This window comes from Trachypithecus francoisi, unplaced genomic scaffold, assembly GCF_009764315.1.
Source record: "Trachypithecus francoisi isolate TF-2019V2 unplaced genomic scaffold, Tfra_2.0 Lachesis_group2, whole genome shotgun sequence".
NCBI classification, from domain to species: Eukaryota; Metazoa; Chordata; class Mammalia; order Primates; family Cercopithecidae; genus Trachypithecus; species Trachypithecus francoisi.
The window spans coordinates 67,473,560-67,495,918 of NW_022681465.1; the positions used below are offsets into that span (position 1 = coordinate 67,473,560).

General features: G+C 37.7%; 2 long non-coding RNA genes across 2 annotated transcripts in view; both read right to left on the bottom strand.

Annotated features, from left to right (window-relative positions):
* Positions 1-235: 235 nt before the first annotated feature.
* On the bottom strand, positions 236-3,412 carry LOC117064459. The gene is made up of 3 exons (XR_004429470.1): positions 2,915-3,412; positions 1,662-1,735; positions 236-851 (listed from the first exon to the last, which is right to left on the bottom strand). It is a non-coding gene; the product is annotated as an uncharacterized LOC117064459 (long non-coding RNA).
* Positions 3,413-18,611: 15,199 nt separating this feature from the next.
* Positions 18,612-22,359, bottom strand: part of LOC117064994 — a 44,989-nt gene continuing 41,241 nt past the window's right edge. Inside the window, exon 3 of the long non-coding RNA XR_004429782.1 lies at positions 18,612-18,701. This is a non-coding gene — a long non-coding RNA (uncharacterized LOC117064994). The remainder of the gene's footprint in view (positions 18,702-22,359) is intronic.

The window sequence follows — 22,359 nt, forward strand, 5'->3', positions numbered from 1 at the left end:
AGGGATCTTAATTACATCCACAAACTTATTTCATCTTAGAAAGCAACAATCATAAAGTGATAGACTTCATATTTGTGAGTCCCATGCATGCTCAGGTGGCTATGAGGGAGGGAGGATCATACAGGGCATATACACAAGGGGGCAGGAATCTTAAGGGTCATTTTGGAACTCTGTGTAAGACAACAAGCTTCAAAAACCTTTGGGAGGATTAACAGAGTTACAATAAATATAAAGCATTTAGTGCCTAAATTGCTATGTAAAATTTCCCATTATTTTTTTTCACAGACTGGATTTCTTAGGAGGATACGGAAGGTCTAAATGACCTGTCCAACCACTGTGTTCCTGTGCTAGAAGTTAGAATTAAACCTAGACCTCTCCTGATCTATTCAAGCTTTTCTTCTTCATGCTACATTCCTGATAGCATTTGGCCTAAGATGATGACTTTCCTGGAGAATGCTTCTCTCTATAGCTGTTTCTTCTGTTTCTTAAGCAGCTATTTCAAAAGAAATAGTACTTCGTCTTTTTCACCTTGAATTCATAGGTAACAAACTTCTTCCTCATGGGGTGGTGCTACTGGTGGGCTCTTCCATTTGGTCCTAAAAATATGCACAGGGCTGGGAGGAAGGAGTCACACCACGATAACCAAGCTGCAGACTCTGTTTGTATAAATCATTGCAGATGTACAGTGCTGCCTTAGAAGGGTCAGCCAACTAGAACCAAAAACAGATGGTATTTAGAAAATACCTTGATTTAGAAAAGGTTGCAGTTTCCAAAACCACTTCTCCTTCCCTCCAAAGTACAAATCAGTTTGAGCCTGTAGGTTGACTAGTACTGTCAGGTGACCTGGTCCACTAAAAAAATACAAAACTTCCAGTCAATTTGGGGAACAAAATTCTTTACTTTGATCTCATATCTAATTAGATTCAAGAGCATATTTTGCATTCTGAAGGCTGAGGCTTGCTTACAGTGATGTACCAGATCTCTCTTCTGTGCACATCCCAGCAGGAAGTATCTAAACAGAACCCTGATAATAATAATAGTCAGTAATCCCTCCTCACCTGGCTGCTCTCCTCCTCGGTGAGTCACTGATATGCTGGAAAGACATGCAATGGCAGCTCCTGGAAAGTTTGAAACCACTGGGTATAGAGTTTCTAGGGGTTCACACCCAGTGCCAGTGGTGTAAGTACATGTGAGGGTAAGAGGATGTGGAAGCATAGTAAACATTATGTCTATATGGTGGAAAAGTTTGAAATCATGTGCTACTACTAAGTGTTCTTTATCATGTTATTAGTTTGCTAGGACTACTAGAACAAACTACCACAGATTGATGACTTCAACAGCTGAATTTGTGTTTTTTACAGTATGGAGATTGGAAGTCTGAGATCAAAGTGTCAGCAGACTTGGCTTCTGAGGCCTTTCTCCTTTGGCTTGCAGGGGGCTTTCTTCTCCCTGTGTCTTCACATGGTCTTTCTTCTGTGCATGCACACCCCTTGTGCCACTGCCTCCTCTTAAAAGAACATCAGTCACAAAGGCATGAGGCCCACCCATATGACCTCGTTTTACCTTAATAACCTCTTTACATGCCCTGTTTCTACATATAGTCACATCCTCAGAAAATGAAACCACAGATAAAGGAAGACTACTGCACATTTGTGACTTACCTAGCCATTACGTCATTAAATGTGAAAACAATGTTTAACCGCGTATCATCACAGGCATCTTCTTCACAGTACCCCTGAGAAAATAGTAAATATGTATCTCTTCTTGAACATTATAGTGATGGAAAAGGCACTTCCCTGAAAGTCAACATATTCCACTTCATTACTGAACCAGTCTATATATTAGAAAGGTTTTCCCATTCATTGTACTTATAGCTACCTCCTATAGCATCTAGCCAATGGTCTTAATTATGCCCTTTGTAACCACATAGAAGTTAGATCTTTTAACTTTCCTTTCTCTGGAGAACTTCTATCAACATTTTTCTTTACTTTTATGTTCTACATTCTTTTCGTTTGTTTTTTATAGGTCATGCTACTGAATAGTCTAGAACAATAAGAAGAGAATATATAAGGACTGTGAAACTTTTGGAGCTAGAAGGAGCCAGGGAGATTATTTAATCTAATCAGCATATTTATCAAGGGGAAAAAAGAGTCCCAGAGAACTAAAATATACACATAAAGTTATGTATATAAAACATAACATAAATGTTATATATATGTACGTTACATATATAACATAAAGTTAAAGCTCTAAATAATTGGGGCTGGAATTAGAATATATGTCTCTAGTCTCCTTTTCATTATGTCAAGTGGCTTCCAATTTTCAATGCAGTAATGTTTACATTTCTGTGTAACACAGGGCATATTTTTAAATCTTTATTTAACAGATGAGAAACTAAGACTCAGTGGGTTTTTATAAGGAAAGAGCTTGAATAGAAGAACAGCTTCCAGTTCAATATTAATTGACTAGTTCATTAAAAAAAAATCAAAATCCTTCCACTGAAAATTTGACAGTGCATCATTGAGAGGCCTACATTAAAGAGGGCTTAACTGAAAAGAACTGAAGGGGCTATTTACAGAGTAGTGTTGAGTTACAGGAAAAAGGGAAACTGTGATGCATCTAGAAACTAGGAAAAGTGAAAAGCCATTACTACTCTTAGGTCTGGGGGAGCAAGGGGAGAAACCAGGGTTTATTCCCAGCAACACTGGAGGAAGAAGGGGTCTTAGAGGGTCATCTGTTGCCAGAATGCTGTAAAGTCGGGAGAACTGGGGTAAACCTCCTGGACTTCTTTTTCATCTTGCCCTCAGTTTCTTACTGGTGTCTCTCATTAGCCAAATCTACAAAGAAACCAGGAGCAAGGGAGCTTGTCGGTATACAAGGAAGAGAAAACAATGGGTGGAGCAGAGAAAATAACCAGTGCAGGTTGATAGTAGAAGGATGTAACCACCGGACAGGTGCTTCCCGGCCACTGCACAAACAGAATCAATCCACTGAGACCATGGCACTGCAGTAGAGAAAGAAAGAATTTTATTGACACAAGGCCAGATCACATGGGAGAACTAACATTATCGCTCAAACATCACTTCCTCCTGAAGGCTCAGAGATTAGGGTTTTTATGGACAATTTGGTGGCAGGGGGCTAGAGAAGAGTACTGCTGATTGGTTGGGGATGAAATCACAGGGGTATAGAAAACCATCCTCACGGCTAAGTCTACCTCTGGGTGGGGCCACAGGTCCAGCTGAGTCATGGATCATGAGTCTGGGTGAGGTCAGTGAGAAATACCTCAAGAAAAACCAATCTTAAGTTCTACAATAGTGATGTCATCTATAGGAGCAATTGAGAAAGTCACAAAGCTTGTGACCTCTGGCCACATGACCCCTAAGCAGTAAGAAATTATGGAAACTATGCCTACATCGTTGCAGAATTCAGGCCCCTCCCATAATCCTATACCTGTGACCTTTCATTAGTCTTACAAAGGGAGTATTTGGTCCCTGGGTTAGTTTTAGGGAGGGACTAGTATCATAATTCCTTCCAAAGTTAGCTTGCTCTATGCCTAGGAATGACCAATGACAGCTTGGAAATCAGACTGTTTTAATTTTGCAAAGGTGGTCTTAGGAACATCAGTAAAAACAAGTGCTTTCAGCCAAGCTCTCTTTTTAGCTAGTAGTTAACTATTTGATGCTTTTAATAGCCTTAGAAAAGTTGAAAGGATAGGGATATACATATATATAATATTCTAGAATCTATAAACACAACTTTTAAAAGAAAAAAGAGAATGTATTTTTTGTTAAAATCACATCATAAAAACAAACTGCTAAGATGTCTAATATGTCTCTGTTGATAAACAAAACTCATCTTGTTCCTTACCTGGCCTAAAATGAGCGGGCCTGCTTTAATATATTTAACGCAGCCTACAGTTCTCTCCTGGATCCTTGTCAAAATCTGTTGTAAGCACCTTATTGAGCTTGAACCTGTCCTAGAAATTAGTTAGACTTCATTTTCAAATAAAGTTTTTCTTTTTTAAATTAAATAGAGACATAGTCTTACTATGCTGCCCAGGTTGCTCTCAGACTTTTGGGCAATCCTCCTTCCTTGGCCTCCCAAAGTGCGGGGGTTTCCAGCATGAGCCACCATGCTCAGCACCATTATGTCAAAAAGTCTATGTCAAAGCCACCCTCCATCTATTCTTCCATCCCATACTCTTTTCTGGCTTTATGGATACATCTTACCCCCAAAATACATGGATTATTATTCTAGCTACCCTAGAATATTAGGGCTCTTTGACCTCAGGACTGTTGACATTTTGAGCCAGATAATGCTTTGTAGGCAATAAGGGTTAACCTGGCATTATAGCTGTTTAGCAGCATCCCTGGCCTCTGCTCACTAGATGCCAGTAGCTATGATAAACAAAAATGTCTACATACATTGCCAAATGTCCCTGGGAGGTAAATTGTCCCTGTTTGAGAACAACCTCTGTAAATGCTGGAGAAAGGAAACCCAAGCTCAAATTCATCTGGCTGTACCCAGGCTCCTCCAGCTGCTTTCTGTTTGCAGTGATCCTAGCTAGCTCAACTAAGTCCAAATAAAATTAGGCAAAGACTAAAACTGTTTAAAGGAGAGAAATCAATTGAACCTTGTTTTGTTTTGCCAGCCAGCAAGAGAAAAACCTACAGCCAGGTGCTTGCTTAAGACCAAAAAAATAAATTTTATACACCAAACCCCACAAACTCTAAAATAAGGCTTTATAAGGTGTCAGATTATGAACTGACTTTCCCTAGTTACAATCTCTACCAAATGGTTTTAATGTGGCTTATAACTCAAATGTTTAGTCTGAAGGAGTCAGGGAAGAACTGAATCCTCATCAGAATTGAACCGAAGCCTTTCAAAGAGCTGAATCACCTGGCTGCATGAGTCTCGGCACAGACTGAACTGTTGCCCACAAAGAGGAAGCTGGGACTTTCAAGGGATTATTTTGAAGGTGACTGTAGGGGAATGTAGTATAAGGACATCTGTGCTTTCAAAACCTTGTGAAGTTTTCCCCCCACAAGAGCATTGTTTTAATTTATCTCTGTGATCTAGGCAATCTTCCTAACCTAAAGTACTGGAGATAACTAAGTTCCACAGTTTTTTATCTACAAAAGAATTCAGTCGGGCAAAACACCCTTGAACAGCCATCATCCATTCCCATGGGGGAGGGAGAGTGAGTTCTTCCTTTTGATGAAGCACTACCCTGAGGAGTAGAAGACTGAAGAGTAGGAAGGAATCCTAGAGAGATTCAGTGCAATCACGTACTTTTCAAACTTTTGCTTGTGTAAGAATCACCTGTGAGGAACAATGTAGTATAAATGCAGATTGCATGGCCAACCTACAAAATTCTAATTCAATAGGGGCAAGATAGACCTGGGAATCAGTGTTTCAACAGGCATTTTTGAGCATGAAGCATATGGCAAACAGATCCTGACCAGAAACACTGACCTCAACCAACTCTGTCATTCATTTTACAAATGGAAACTGAAGCACAAGCAAGTGACACTAGCAGATTAAAAACAGTACCAAAAGGAGAACCCAGGTCTCCTAGGTGTGCTATTCAATGCTCCTTTCTCAGCCTCACCACAAAGTATATTATTTATATACCATAATATGATAAGTAACACCACAGATCAAAATACTGTATCATTACCCAAAAAGCCCATGCTAGGAGAGTTCAGGCTGCAGACCTTGCTTTTAGAACCGATGAGCTGGCCGGGCGCGGTGGCTCAAGCCTGTAATCCCAGCACTTTGGGAGGCCGAGACGGGCGGATCACGAGGTCAGGAGATCGAGACCATCCTGGCTAATACGGTGAAACCCCGTCTCTACTAAAAATACAAAAAAAAACTAGCCGGGCGAGGTGGCGGGCGCCTGTAGTCCCAGCTACTTGGGAGGCTGAGGCAGGAGAATGGCGGAAACCCAGGAGGCGGAGCTTGCAGTGAGCTGAGATCTGGCCACTGCACTCCAGTCCGGGCGACAGAGCGAGACTCCTCCTCAAAAAAAAAAAAAAAAAAAAAAAAAAAAAAAAAACCGATGAGCTGTTCATGGATCCAGGAAAGCTACTCTTTAGGAATGAAGTCTGAATACAAGACAGAGGCTTGTGCTGCCGCTGGACTAGGAGCAGCTGCCCTGTGTTTTGCAGTTTATGCTTTATTATAATCATGGGCACCAGGGGTAAGAAGCAGGTCATATAACTGAGGTATTGCCTCCAGAAATCCTACTTGTCGGCTCAAGACCAATCATGGTTAACTTTTCTCTTCCTTGGGGTCCTAGTAAATGAGACATCTATAATGTGCTCTATTAAATATTTGTAAAATTTTACTCAATTGGCATCATATCAAACACTTTGTCGTTCACTGATGCATTAGTTACTACCCTTACAATCATTTCATAAAAGGCTTTAACCCCCATTAATAGAAAGCAATCACATTTTTTAAAAATTAGTCTTCTGAAAAACTCAATATTGTGTCCCAGTTTATTACACAGCAGTAATTTAAGAATAAAACAGCAAAATTTGGACTAACGTTTGTTGACCCAACATGGCATTTGGCCATACTGAATAATGACTTCATAAAAGGATCGCATTGGCTGTCACCACATGGCCCTTGTATAATTATTGCTCACGCCCAATTTGCTTGTTTGTTTAATTAACTGCCTTATCTGATGACTCCGCAGAATTTGAGATGGTATTTTCCAGAAACCAAAGCTGCTCTGAGTTACAAGAAGGTCACACTTTTTTCTAAAAAGAAACTAATTTTATCAGTGGTCTATTCTCCTTGTTCCCTTGCTATTGGTCAAGGTATAGAAGTAAAAATAAACATGACAAGTGATAGCAGCTGCCAGACTACACAAATTTTTCATCTAAGCATCCTCATTGCAGGGAAGAATGTGTATCCTTGTTATTACGATTTTGAAAAACATTCATTGAGTCTGTATCATCTGCAAACAGAGAGAAATAAGATGCCTCCAATTTCTCATTATGTCCGTTTCAGTGGAAGTAGCATGGAGATAATGAAAGATGCTTAATATTGATTGTCTTTTAAATGTGGAAATTACTGTTGTCCACTGAGAAGTAAATGTGGTGAGAAAAGCTGTTTTCAGTTCATAAAGCAGTGGTTATTATTTCCTATTTTTATAGAGCCCTTAATGCACAGAGTGCTGACAATATTTGAAGTGGGGCCAAGCAAATCAAATTTCTGGTCCAAAGCAGGCAGATTCCAAATGCAGACCCAATCCAACATGAAACCAATGACACAAAATCAACATGGTATAGCTTGGGGTGACTGCAAAGGGAAAACTGTGGGAGGGGAAGTGGTTTCAGGAAGAAAATAAGAGGGATCTCCCTAACATATAATAAAATAATAGAAATCCTTTGAATAAGCCCTGGAGTCTTAAAGTGACTTGTCCAAACCACCATTTTCTTCAAGAAGCCTTTCATCTTTTACTTTCCCGGCAGATGAAACAAATCCACTCCAGTACAATAAATTAAGTGTCAAGTGTACACATATATAATACATCTAGACATGGGGGCATTGATCCCTAGACACAAGTCACTCCATCCTCATTAGTTACTGAACTGAAAGCCTGGAGAATGCCCTTATGTAAAGGTGTAAATAATGCTTTTCCTCTGAAGCAAAAGGAAAAAACCCGCTAAATGGTGGAGGTTCTTTTGAAGCTTGTTAATAAATCAATCCAAGAATAGAGGTCTGTGTGTAAAACATGATCAATCAAAAGCCACACAGAAAATAGAAAAAAAAAAAAAATCTTCCAGACCAGTGCCAGAGGCCTTATCATAATTGCTTCCTGACAGATGCAGTGGATAAACAAGCTCAGGACAAGGCCAGTCAAAGGCTGCTCCAGAGGCCTTGTTTCTTGTTGCTCTAGGTATCAAAATAGGAAGTAAATAGCTGAGAAACAGTTCTGAGAATTGCCAGGAGGAAGTGCTCCTTCCTCTCCCTGCACTTGCTAAATTTGCTTATCTTTCATTCTCTCAGTACAGCCTTCTGTAAGCTGCCTGGGACCCCTTAGCTGCCCGGGACCCCTTAGCCAAGACTATTTTTTCCCCATCTGCCTTTGACCTAATGCCATCCAGCTGACCAATCCCCTCTTCTCCTTTGTCAACAAAATGTGATTAAAAATACATATATATAAAGACACAAACAAACCTTATCAATTTCCATGCAATGGACCCCCTAAATAAACAAACAAACAAACAAGAAAGCGGACATCTGGGTAAGGGAAATATCCACCATAATGTGCGAGGAAACAGCACTAAGGCTGGGTAGGTTCCCTGCACCAGCCAAACAGCCATCTCAGCTTGACTGAACTACTTCATCAGGCTCCCTAGGAGTAACCAATAAACAGCTCTGGGGCTCATTAACTGTCCAACCTGGTGTTGGTTCCTACCAAAAAAAACCATGTAAACTTATTTTACGAGGAGCCCGGATTTGTGTTACCACCTATCAGATGATTTCTAATACACCATCAGCAGCCTGGCACCTGACACTGACATAAGGCTGTTCCTGTATGTATGCCCACAGAGTGTTAATGCATCTGGCTGTCCAAGTCCTTCTGTGAGCCAAAGAAAGCTTGTGTATCCACTTGGTCGCCCCTGCTTGGCTTTGCATGTCCTATTTCTAATTCATGTAAAGGGGTTCCTAATGTCAGTCCTAGGTCATCTGAGTTCCATTTAACCCGGGATTTTTTTATATGAAACATAAATACTTTAAATTGGAGGCAACTAACAATTCACAATTGTCTCAGAGAAGTGGGCTAGCTCCCTGAGATAGATACAAGGCCCACCTTGGTTTCTGCCTTGGCTTTCAATTCCTCAACTTCTATAAAATATTTGACATTGGATTGTCTTTCAAATGACTGTATGCTTTAAAACTACAGAAAATCTGGATTTTTAAAAAGGCATCCAATTCTGCTGAGGTTTTTTTTTTTTTTTTTTTTAGCATAAAGAGGGCAAATTATTGGATGACATACCTATTTTTTATTTTCTTTTCCAATTCAGCAAATTATTCTTTAATAAAATTTACCAAAGGATCAACTTTTATAATAAAGAAGCTGAGACCATCACGGTTTCTTTTGGTCTCCTTTAAGGCATAGATGGAAAGAGCATTTGCATTGCCTTTTATGAAGTACTCATATGATGTGACAGCATCTGAGGTATTACTTTTACAATGTTGATCATATAAATATTTTCTGTGGCTTTTCAGTTAACTAATCACATCTAACATCACATTAAGGAAGTCATTTTAGAAGGAGCTTTATTTATAGAGAAAATTTCAGCCAAAGTGTATGCAGAAAAATTATTAATATTATGATTTGGTTGAAGAAGCAAAAACACATGCTAAATCAGTCTGAATTTCATAAATGCCGCTCTATGGGGAACAAGAGAACTCATTTGGATTGAATATTTAATTTCCTACATTGAACAGTTAAGAATTCCTTCTTTCTTCTCCACATATTGCATTAACCAAAAAATACAGGAGCCTTTCAGTGGACAAATTCTGTATCATCTTGGAGGAAAACCAAACTTACTGAGGGTCAAATGACAAAGCAGGAATAAAAGTTTCTAGTAAGAGCCACCACTAGGACTTGACAAATTCAGGTGTCCACCTCCAGTCCTTCGAATGACTGCAAGTGAGCAGTGACTTAGGTAAACAGCAGAGGCCAGTCCTAAACATACGCATTGTCAATCCATAAATTATAATACAGCTCTATTTCTCTTCTTCAACTGTTTTCTACTCTTTCTTTCCATTAGTAAAACTCATTCTCATCGTTCAGAGTTCAACCGAGCAAACAAGAATGTGAAAATGTAATAGAAGGAATTTAGTTACATAGGTGATACAAAGGCTAAGAAACAAAATAGGGTCAAGGTATAGAAGTGAAAATAAGGTAAAGTAATCCAGGGATTAGCAAAAGCAAGCAGCTGCCACCACTCTGAGCTGTAAGATCAAGTATACAACTACAGCTAAATAACTAGATTGACTAACACCTATTCCCAATTATGTAATGGAATCCATCTAGCCATACTTTTTCATTTTACATATCAGCCCTCCACATCCCACTCTCCCTGGTGAATATTTTTTTTAAAGAAGAAGATGAGTTTGGATAGTGAATGACTTCACAAGTGGTAGTACTTTGTCCTTGATGAATTAAAAAACTTGAATCCCTGTAAACATAATTCTCCCGGAAGAATGCTGTGGCTATCAACATCAGTGGTCTCTTTCTAAGCCTTAATAAGACAAGTTGAGGAAATATGAAAAGTGACATTTTCTTCCACTCAGTCAAAATATAGAGTAAAGGTTTACTCATCTTCAATTTTTCTGTCTAGTGTTTTAGAAGTTCAGACCATTGCTACAAGTTTCTTTCACCTTGAGAAGAAATAATGTATTTTAACCTCTAAATTAAGAATGTTGGCCCTTCTTCCATTCTGGAACCATTTGCTGTACACCCATAACAAGAGCAATTACCTTGTCTCATTAACAACACAATAGGGCCTATCAACCTTATAGACATATCAGTCAGCACCCAGTAAGTATGTCAGGTCAGACATGCTGAACTAGAAGTTGGACGGTCAACACATATTTTAGCATTCAATTTTAGTGTGTAAATTAAAATCATAATGAATTACTCCATTACAATACAGTCAAATAGCATGATGTTTACAAATGAATTCCAGTGAATCCGATTGGGATTTCTTCATGGTCTCCACCCTGGAAAACCAGCTTGAATTCTTGTATGCGGGCCAGATTCCAAGACACATCATAATTAGATCCCAGAAGACTACATTGCAGCTGAAGAGGATGTCCCCTGTGGAATATATGGAGGAAAGGCTGGCCAAAGCAATGTTCACATTCATGCAATTATCCAGTTAATTGCACAAGGTAAATGGAGTCATATAATTATGGCTAAGTTCATACTAGGATTAGGCTAGCCCTGAACAAAATAGTGCATGTTGAGAAAGAACATAATACTGAAGCAAACTCTCCATCAACATACCATGCTTCGTTTCCTTTCACAACACTCCAGTCAAAGTTCATTAAAACAAAGGGTTTAGCAGATCTCAAGGCATAATGGGAAAAGTGACCAAGCTTAGGACATGACACATTTTGACCAACTCTATTTATCTCCCATTGGCCCTAATGTGAAAGACTTTTTGTGGACATTCAATTATAATCATTTGCACTTTCAAAGAACCAACGAACCTGAGGTTTTAAATAAAGGAACTCAGTAGGGGATTCTTGCAGCAAAATTATGAAGTATAGGAAACGTTCAGAGGCAGGAGTGAGAGGGAGGAAGGCAAGAACTCACCTTTATTGTATTTTGTCTAAATTGAGCTTTGTGCCAGGTGTTTTTGTTGTGGTGATACTGGTTTTTTGTTTTTATTCATGTTACTTTATTAACTTAAATTTCCAGCTGAACTAATAAAACCTTTTACTGAGTGCCTATTACATGCTAGAACCTGTGAGCTAGATGGCAAACATTTAAGTTAATACAAGTTCTTGACCAGTAGTAAAATGAGAAATAATTTTTAAACACTTGAAAGAAGCAAATCCATATTTTTATATACTTATTTATTCTTTTGACATCTTTCAAAATAAAATTTCAGCTATAGAAGGTGAAAGGAAAATCTAATACTATTTCAGTAGATTTCAACTCAGATTTCATTTTGTTAGGTAAAAATTTGAAATTTTTTTTTTTTTTTTTTTTTTTTTTTAACTGGGACAGGGTCTCACTATATGTTGCCCAGGTTGGTCTCAAACTCCTGGGCTGAAGCAATCCTCCCACCCTTAGCCTTCTAAAGGGCTGAGATGATAGGCATAAGCTACCGTTCGTTCCCTGCCAAAAATTTGAAATTCTTTACTTCATTTGGACATTGTAATCTGAAGATTTAAATTTGTTTTTTCTTTGTGTAATTAAAACTGCATTGCTGCATCTTACATAATTATTGTTAAATTTATCTTAGTATATAATAATTTCTAATAGCCTTTAGTCTTCTTTATTTAATTTTAATTTTTTTCTTATTTATTTATGTTATGTATTTATTGAGGCAGAATTTCGCTCTTATTGCCCAGGCTGGAGAGCAGTGGTGCAATCTCGGCTCACTGTAACCTCCGCCTCCTGGGTTCAAGTGGTTCTCCTGCCTCAGCCTTCCAAGTAGCTAGGATTACAGGCGCCCGCCACCACATCCGGCTAATTTTTTGTATTTTTAGTAGAGACGTGGTTTTGCCATGTTGGTCAGGCTGGTCTCAAACTCCTGACCTCAGGTGATCCACCCACCTTGGCTTTCCAAAGTACTGGGATTACAGGTGTGAGTCACTGCGCCTGGCCATTTATTTTTTATTTTTTTCAAGACAGGGCCTCCCTGTTTCCCATGCTGGAGTGCAGTTGAGACAGCCAAGTAAAAAGGGACCCCTGACAGAACCTCCAACCAGCCCGCCACTGGGAGGAGTGTGTACTGGGGTGGGGCCTCAGGAAGTTCATGCGCTTTGCATCTGGGAGGAGCCTGGCCTTTCTGATCCAGGGTAGTAACCTGCCATTCAATCTATAAGGCAGGAAACCAGCTAGCAGGACTCTCACTTTCCTGAGAGTCTGTGTTTCCCTTTTTTCCTTTTCGCCCAATAAATTCCAGTTTTCTCACTCTTCAAAGTGTCTGCGAGCCTAATATTTCATGTCCATGTGACAAGAACCTGGCTTTTAGCTAAACTAAGGAGAAAGTCCTACAACACAGTTGTGTGATCATGGCCCACTGCAGCCTGGATCTCCTAGGCTTGAACCACATTCCCACCTCAGCCTCTCAAGTAGCTGCAACTATAGGCCCATGCCACTGTGCTCAGCTAATTTTTTTATCTTTTGTTTGTTGGTAGAGATGGGGTCTTCCTATGATGCCCAGGTTAGTCTTGAACTCCTGGCCTCAAGCGATCCTCTCACCTTTGCTTCCCAGAGTGCTGTGATTATAGATGTGACCCATGCCTTTAGCTTTTGGGGGGAAAAACTGTATCACTGTTTGCACAAACATAATGCTTGGGGTATGCAAGAAAGTAAAACATGTCATGTCTTTCCTCCAGGGGACTACAAACATGGAGATAAAAGGTTTAAGCTATTTAACCTTAAAATTAAATTCAACCAAATTTAATCACTTATTTAATTCTGATGATATAGAAAGCATTTCTACTGATATTTTACAGCATCCTAATAGCAAATACTTGAAATAACTATTTTAAATGTAAAACAAAGAAGTACCAGTCAAAAGAAATTATTGACCAACAAAAACTCAGAAAATGAAGGCAGCATCACTTATATTTGTTAACAACCTACCTGGGAAACTAACTCAAAGGGATTTTAATAGGCTGGAGTTTTAGCCTTTGTAAGAATTTACTTAGTGGATTTGAAAACTAGTTAATAACAAGAAAACTGTTCAATAAAAATGCCACAGATATGGCTTATTTTATCCTACAAGGTTGTAAACTCTTTCAATTTAAGTAGCATGTTTACTAATCTTTCCATATTTTCCGCACAACCCAGTACAGCTCTGGAAAAACAATAACAGCACACTAAGTAAATGGCAAGAAAACAGCTATTTCTTTTGCGTTTCCTTTTTTTTTTTTTCTTTTTTTTTTTTTTTTTTGAGATGGAGTTTCACTCTTGTTGCCCAGGCTGGAGTGCAATGGTACGATTTTGGCTCACTGCAACCTTTGCATCCCAGATTCAAGCAATTCTCCTGCCTCAGCTTCCTGAGTAGCTGGGAATACAGGCATGCACCAACACGCCCAGCTAATTTTTGTATTTTTAGCAGAGACACGGTTTCACCATATTGGCCAGGCTGATCTCAAACTTCCAACCTCAAGTGATCCACCCACCTCTGCCTCCCAAAGTGCTGGGATCACCGCAACCAGCCATATTTTGTTTTTTGAAAAAGAAGAGTGCTAAGCTGATTTTAGTCAGAATATACTGAATATGTGCCCAATAAATACATTCTTATATTTTATGAAAAAACACATTTTCTACAGTATGAGTAAATTATTTTCCATATTCTTTCCAGAAACAGTTGCTCTGAGAAATAGCTATTAATATAATTTGTCTCTATAATCCTAACAAGTATGACTAGGACCTGAAAATACACATCATCTGGTTATTGCAAATTATTATCAGTACTAACCAAAAATATTTAATAATATCATCTTAAATTCGTATGTTTTAATTTTTTCAATGACTATAGATTTTACTTCATTCTTATTTGTAATACTATTATAAAAAGGAGAAATAGTATTTCAATTTTATTGTTTCTACATGCCTACAGTACAAGGAGATTAACTCAAATCTAAAAGTTTCAAGGTTATTTGATAAAACTTGGACTGAGTCCAGATTTACTTATGATTTTCCAGTCAAACCAAGACTTGTTCTAATGCCACAATAACAATGAAATTGATGCTTCCATCTCCCAGAAATATGGCTGTGCTGTGATCCATGATTTTTAAATTAGAAGTAAATCTAGGTTAAGATATAGCATTGGGTTGCTTTGTATATATAAACATAATTACTGAATAAAGAGGCCCATATTTCGGGTGTGCCTCAATGTTACTGTTACTATACTTCGGCATCAACTATGTGTCAGAGGCTGTTTTAAGTGCTGGAGATACAATAGCAAGCAACATAATCTATGTTTATAAGTCTACTTTTAAAGGGAATTTACTTTTCAAAGAAATAGGAAATGAATGCAACGCTTAATCAATAAAGTCTCTTCAAAGAAAACACTCCAAGTGAAATCATAGACTCTCAGGACTAAGAGTTTGCAGATCATGTAGTACAATGATTAAGTCAAAGAGTTAAGACCTGAAGCTGAAAATTCAGAAGCAATGGTTTATTTTTTATCTGTATTTTAAATAATTTTTAATGGGATAATTCATAATAATCTTTACTTCCGGTAACCTTGAAGAGCTAAAAAGAGCATCACAATAGTAACAAGATTAATACCTACCAAAATTAAATAAATATTTGGGGAGTAGAAACATTAGTAAAGCAAGTATTAAACTACTTCTCCAATTAATCCCATTTTATTATTTCATTGCCTAGTGAGAAGTTAAAATTTTAAAAGCCCTTTTCCCCAGGAAGCTAAATGTGCCTTGCTATAATGGCATTTAACGTTGTGCTCTGGAGGCAAGGTGCCCACGATATCATTCAATAGACAAAACAGAAAAGAGAATTTTATAGTTAAAGATAAAAGGTCAGCTACTTTCATTCACTTTTAAAAAAATAAAGTATGACTTATAGTCAAGTGCACATATTTAAGAACAGAGACTAATGCATTTGCATATGTACACATTCATGGAGTGCCACCCAGATGAAGATGTAGAATGTCATCAGCAGCACTTCAGCAAGCCTTATGGAGCCCTCAGATACCTCCCTCTAAATGTAATCGGCATTCCAAAGATCAACTACTTTCATACATTTAGAAAGTTCTAGAGTAAATGTGGAAAGAACAGGTCTCAAAATAAGCTTTATAACTAACAATAGTGTGGTAAACTCCACTTGACCTCTCCCAAAAAAGAAATAAATGATAAATTGTATTATTTATTATATTATGCTAAGTACTTACTACACTCTGCTAAGGATAGTGGCAATTAAATCAGACTGATAGGGGAAGACTTTAAAGAAGAGGTGATATCAAAGCTGATTCTGAGAAAACATAAGAGCTAAAAGAAGTTAGGAGAGGGTGACACATGGAAGGGAATAGGAATGACAGAGGATAACTGAGTACGTAAAAGCATGGAAGAGCAGAACACATTTGGAGAACTTTATTTGTAGGGCTAGAGCAAAGGATTCACATTGGGTAGTGAGAGATAAACTGCAGAGGTAAGAAAGAGACCAATTATAAGGGCTGTGGGCATTAAAGTAAAAGTTAAACTTCATCCTAGACATTAATAAGGAATCACGGCTTGAGCCCAGGCAGTCAAAAAGGGAGGTGGCACCGTCAGATATATATTTAAGTGTGGAGGATGGATTAGTCCTCTGGAGAAGTTGGAAGACTGAAAGCAAAGGAAAGAGGTGATTGTAGTAATCTGGATGAGGGTGGAGGTGATGTTGTGGATCTAACCAGCCAGTGGCAGAAGGCATGAAAACGAGGGAATTAATTAGAAAGATGTTAGAGATAAAATCTAACTAGGACATATTGAGCCACTGGAAGTGAGAGGCAAGTAATTGCTGGGGTTTCTAGATTTGGCAATGGTGGCACCCTGCCAGCTGAGACAAGGCATACTTTTGACTACATTTGGAGGGATGATCATGAGTTCAATTTTAGACAAGGTGAGTTCCAAATGTCTGTTGGATATCAAATTGAGATGTCTAGAAGGCATCTGGATAATAATAGCTAATACTTAGTGAATAGGTACTATATATAAATATATATAGTAATATATATTTATAGTTCTGTGTGTATATATTTACATATATATTTATATATGTATATATATATTTACCTATATATTTATATATCGTACCTATTCACTATATAAATATACTGTACATATTCACTAAGTGAATGTGCAGTTCCTTCTAAAGAATCACATTATATAAAACAAGAAGGGATTCAAATTTAGCAAATCTGTATTGGAGCCCATGAAAAGGCATTTTTAAGAACCCCTGGGGGGATTCTAATGTAGGGAGATCACTTTGAGAAAGGCTCCCATGCCTGAGTATCTCTAGAATCAGGATAGGGACATAAAGATTTTTCCAGATTCGCCTACAGCACAAGGAGATTTGCAAAGCCCCTTTGAAAAGTAAGGGTCTGAAATTCATTTACATTTGGCAAAGTGTAATTCTTTCATTCATTCTTTCTTTTTTTTTTTTTTTTGAGAGTCTCACTCTGAGACTCTCCACCCAGGCTGGAGTGCAGTGGTATAATTTCAGCACACAGCAACCTCTGTCTCCTGGGTGCAAGCAATTCTCAGTCTCCTGAGTAGCTGGAACTATAGGTAAGCACCAGCACACCTAGCTAATTTTTGTATTTTTAGTAGAGATAGGGTTTCACCATGTTGCCCAGGCTGGTTTTGAACTCCTGATCTCAAGTGATCCGCCCTCCTTGGCCTACCAAAGTGCTGGGATTATAGGTGTGAGCCACCACACCTGGCATCATTCTTTATTTCTAAGAATTAAAGGCTAGTAGGAAAGACATTTGGGACACTAAACAATTCTTACCCAACTCTAGCGTGATGAGATGTCTAAATGAATATGAAACACATGGATTGAAATATGAGGACTTTTTAAGTGAGGAGCAAAGCCCTTGGCAAAACCGGATGGCGTTATTTTGATAAAACCCAGGGTACTAAAAAAGTTTGACAAACCCAACCCACGACGGTCTGTCCTGTTTTCTAAAGGGCATGTTTCCCTTCAAACCATGCGGGTGTTACACTAAGAGAATCAAGTGTAGGACAAGAATCTCAGTTTGATAGACTGAGAGTTGACCTTTCAAATTTGTTTGGACAGGTATATTTTTCTTTACTATAGCTTGTGTTCTTTTCCAGGTTCTGAAGGGCAGTCATGAAACTCAAGAAGTTCAGTAAAAGGTGTGTGGGGAAATATATATGTGTGTGTGTGTGTGTGTGTGGTGTGTGTGTATACCCATTATATATAGAGAGAGAGTATATATTGTATATATATTGTGTATATATATAATGTATATACTGTATATATTGTTACCATGACCATACTCATCTGACTAGTCTCAACCCAACTATCACTTCATTTGGAATTGCTTCCTAACCCTAAATTCTATATAACCCTATAAGAACACAGTGTTTTTGATATTGCTGTACTTACCAACTTATTTTATAATTAGTATCTGTTCTTTTCTGTGTGCCCTATGAGTCTAAGAGCTACCTAAGGGCAAGGACTAGACCTTATTTAAAGCTTGAATCGTTAAGTCCTCAGAAAAGTGTCTCCCAGTGGATTCTCATTAAACTTTCTTGGAAGGAAGGAAAGGAGTGAGTAAGCAAGGGAGGGAGGAAGAAAGGGAAGGAGAAAGGAGAGAGTATTTGGAGGGGAGAGGAAAGAAGGGAGAGAAGGGAGAGGAAGAAAAGGAAGAAGGAGAGAGAAAGAAAGGAGGGAGGAGTAGGGACAGAGAAAGGAGTTGGGAAGGAAAGAGGAAAGGATACAGTTCAAAGTTTGAATCCTAATAATGGGTCTGTTTATATTGTGTTTAAGAAGAAATACATGAACAATTACTAGGACTCTTCAAATAATTAATATTAAAATTAGATTAAAAACTAATAATGTGGCAAACCCCCACTTCCCCACCACACACACACACATTCAACTGGACACAATCCTAAAATATCAGTTCACACCAGTTCACCTAAATGTCCCCCCTAAAGAGCAGATTCAAAATTTTGGCAATGTTTCTCATAGACCAATTAGCAAGACTCAAATGACCAGGCCAAATGGACAGCAATCTGATTCATTACTGTGAAAGGAGACAATCTTGGTTAGTATGGAAGTAAACTGGTTTACATATAAATTATCTTCTTACAAAGAGCAAAAATTTACAAAGTCATAGTTTAGAAGCCATCTTATCTAACCTTTGCATGTGGCAGATCAGGTAAATGAAGCTCAATGAAGTGGCAGAAGCGGACTATCATCTAAATCAGGGGTATCCACATTGGCTTCCCTGGGAAGAAAAAGAATTGTCTTTGGGATACACATCAAATACACTAACACTAACAATAACTGATGAACTAAAAGAAGAAAAAACACGCAAAAAAAAAAATCTCATAATGTTTTAAGAAAGTTTACAAATGTATGTTGGGCCACATTCAAAGCCGTCCTGAGCCACATGCGGCCTGTGGGTTGAGGATTGGACAAGCTTGATCAAAATGGCAATAAGTTCATAAGGAGAAAAGAATAATACAAAGCTTTAAGGTTAGATAAATTAAAAGATCTAGTTATAAATCAGGAAATTATTATCAGGTCTGGCCACACTAATTAACATTTTGAAATAATCTATTTATAGGCAGAGAATAAGGCTTATTTTACACAAAACCATAATGGGATGAATGTTTTGGCGGACAAAGCAAAGTTCAAATTGTTTAATTTTCCTTGTGGGAAGCTTGAGTCTTGGCTATTGCACCCCTACTAAATGTTGGAATAGCAACATGTAAAACTAAAACATAAGCATCAACTATGTTTGTTTTGTTTTGTTTACTTTTTTTTGAGATGGAGTCTCGCTCTGTTGCCCTGGCTGGAGTGCAGTGCCACGATCTCAGCTCACTGCAACCTCCACCTCCCGGGTTCAAGCGATTCTCCTGCCTCAGCCTCCCGAGTAGCTGGGACTACAGGCACCTGCCACCATGCCCAGCTAATTTTTTGCATTTTTAGTACAGCCAGGATTTCACCACGTTAACCAGGATGGTCTCGATCTCCTAATCTTGTGATCCACCCGCCTCGGCTGCCCAAAGTGCTGGGATTTACAGGCATCAGCCACTGCGCCCGACCTAACTATGTTAAAAATCAATAGCAATTTTGTTCAGGAATGCTTTTGACAAATAATTTCTGAACAATTATTATCTTCAAAGCATCGCACTAAGCAGTGCATGGGACACAAATACCAATAAGACTTAGACTGTGCTCTCAATAATTTATAATCTGATAGAAAATAAAGTCCCTAGATACTCACATCTGTACCATGCAGGATTACATGTAAAAACACATTGGAGGTGGCAGGGTCTATCTAAGCCCATTCCAAATGGTAATCTGCTGCTGGTCCCGGGAGGCTGACAAAAAAATACACTGGAATTCTCCCACCCGTGAGTGCACAAAAGTGAAAAGAAAATTGGACTTGAAGTTTGAATTCCAGCTCTCCTCCTTCACTAGTTAGATGACCTTGGTGATTTTGGATTAACATTTAATTAATGTGCATCTTTATTTTTATAAAATCAATATAATAATAATGATCTAAGTTAAAACATGTGATTCTAGTATGCAGTATAAATATCTAATAATGATGACAATAATAATATCTAAAACTTATTAAGTACTTATTACATGCCTGGTATTCTACATATTATAACTCATTTAATCTTCAAAATAACTCTATAAAATAGATAATATTAACTATTCATTCTATAAGTATTATATTTTATAGATGAGGAAACTAAGACACAGAGCAGTTAAGTAATTTTCCAAAGAGCACATAGCTACGTGTTAGAAGTGGAATTCAGATCCAGGGAGACTGACTCTAAAGTCTATGCTTAAAAATGTTTGCTGAATGCATTCAGCAAGATGCCTGTAAGAAAGGAGTTGGCAAATCTTTCATAAGAAAATAACTGTCTTCAGTGCCCTTGAATTGAGACTTTTTGATGTAACATTGAAAACAGAGTGGGAAGACATGACCATCCTCACATCTAAAACAAGATGTGGTTGGGAGCAACATTCCAGCTTAGTGAGATAAGGACTTGGTAAAAACTACAGAGAAATAGTTTATTTTAAATCATACTTTAGAATTAAGCAATATTTTAAAACGTATTTCATAATAAATAAATATCCCAAAGATGATTTCACAATTAAAAAGATAAATATTAAATATTGAGCCTGCTATATCTTCCCGACTTTTAATAAAGGCAAAGACATTTGCTTTGCTTGCAGTTTTTCAATAAACTATTGACAATATGTATCTATTACAATACAATTTCATTAACTATGAGGTCTAATAATTTTGTCTTAAATCATCTCAATAAATGTATCTTAAATATTCTCAGCTTCCCTGTTTTTCTTCAAATGGGTAATAATTGATCTTTAATACAGAAACTTGCCCACTGTTGATCATCAAAATAGAGAAAAGAACAGCTTTATTTATAAATCCAGGGTTGGTATTACAATCCCTCAAACCCATTTAATTAAACAATATGATTAAAGTTTGAGAACTTATGGACAAAACAAACATGTAGGAAATATGCTGTGGTTCCATGGCTTCAAGAGCCCAAAGCAAATGCACCATAACCAATCTGACCATGTCACAGAATTCCATCATGCTAGCGCTGGGATGAATTCTAAAGATGACTTCATTCCATAGTCCTCCAATCTGCTAGTGTACTGGTAATTTCATTATTTAAACTTTTTTTTAAAAATTTCAAAAATTTTTTTAAAAAAATTTTTACAGAAAAGCTGAAAACAGTACTTCACCCAGATTCACCAGTTTTTTCGTATTTTGCTAACTTGAGATCTTTCTTTCTTGCCTTTGTGCATTTCTGGTATTATCTTTGTTCGCACATCATTCTACTTACTGAATCATTTTAAAGTAAATTACAGATAAGATAACCAGAGTGGATGCTGTGGTCTGACACCTATATTCCTCCTCCCTCTTTAGGACTGAACTACTAATTCTCCCCATCAGCTGAAGAGTTTTGGCAATGAACAGCTTGCAGCTGAATCCCCTTCTGGAAATTGTCCTTGGCTAAAGAGACACACTTTGACGAATGTCATGCACTCTTCCCCGGGGCAGTGTACACCCAGTGACTGGCTGATGCAGTGGTATAAAGGTCTGCTCCACTTGCCCTAAATTCAGGACAACTCCATAAAGCCATCGCAGCCCCAGAGCTCCCTGTGCCATGAGCTGAGTTCTTTGTTATGAGAGTATCACAGCTCCCCTTTCTCCCTAATCCTACTTCCTCACTCCTTCACAAGTGTTGAGTCCCTATAAACTTGCTGAGGAACTTAACCTGTGAAAACTCTTAAATAAGTCAGTATAATTAGATTAATTATAGTATTTAAGAATTTTATATAATATAGGAAGTATAATACGAAAATTCAGAAAATTTAACATTGATGCAATATGATAGTCAAACTGTCCATACCATATTTTACCAATTGTTCTAATTTGTCCTTCGTGGCAATTTTATTTTTTCTAATTCAAGATCCAATCCAGACCATATATTTTATTTATTTGTCATACTGGTTTAGTCTCTGTTAACTCTAAATAGTTTCTCAACTTTGCTTTGCTTTCCCAGACACTGACATTTTTGAAGAACACAGATCAGAACACTGACATTTTTGAAGAACACAGATTATTTTGTAGAATGACCCTCAATTTGGGTTTGATTGCTTCTTTAGGATTAGATTTAGAATTTGGTTTTCATAATTCATCAATCAGTCATACAACTTTTTCTAATTTTGAAAGTTATACAGCTAATTCTAAAATATTTTCCATCATCTTTAATTGAATTACTTGGCATATGATAGGCAATCTGCTCCAATGTAACCATTTATGTTAAAGCTATGTCTTTGGATTACAATGTAATCCTTTTGGGGACACTTTAAAATAATAATTAGGT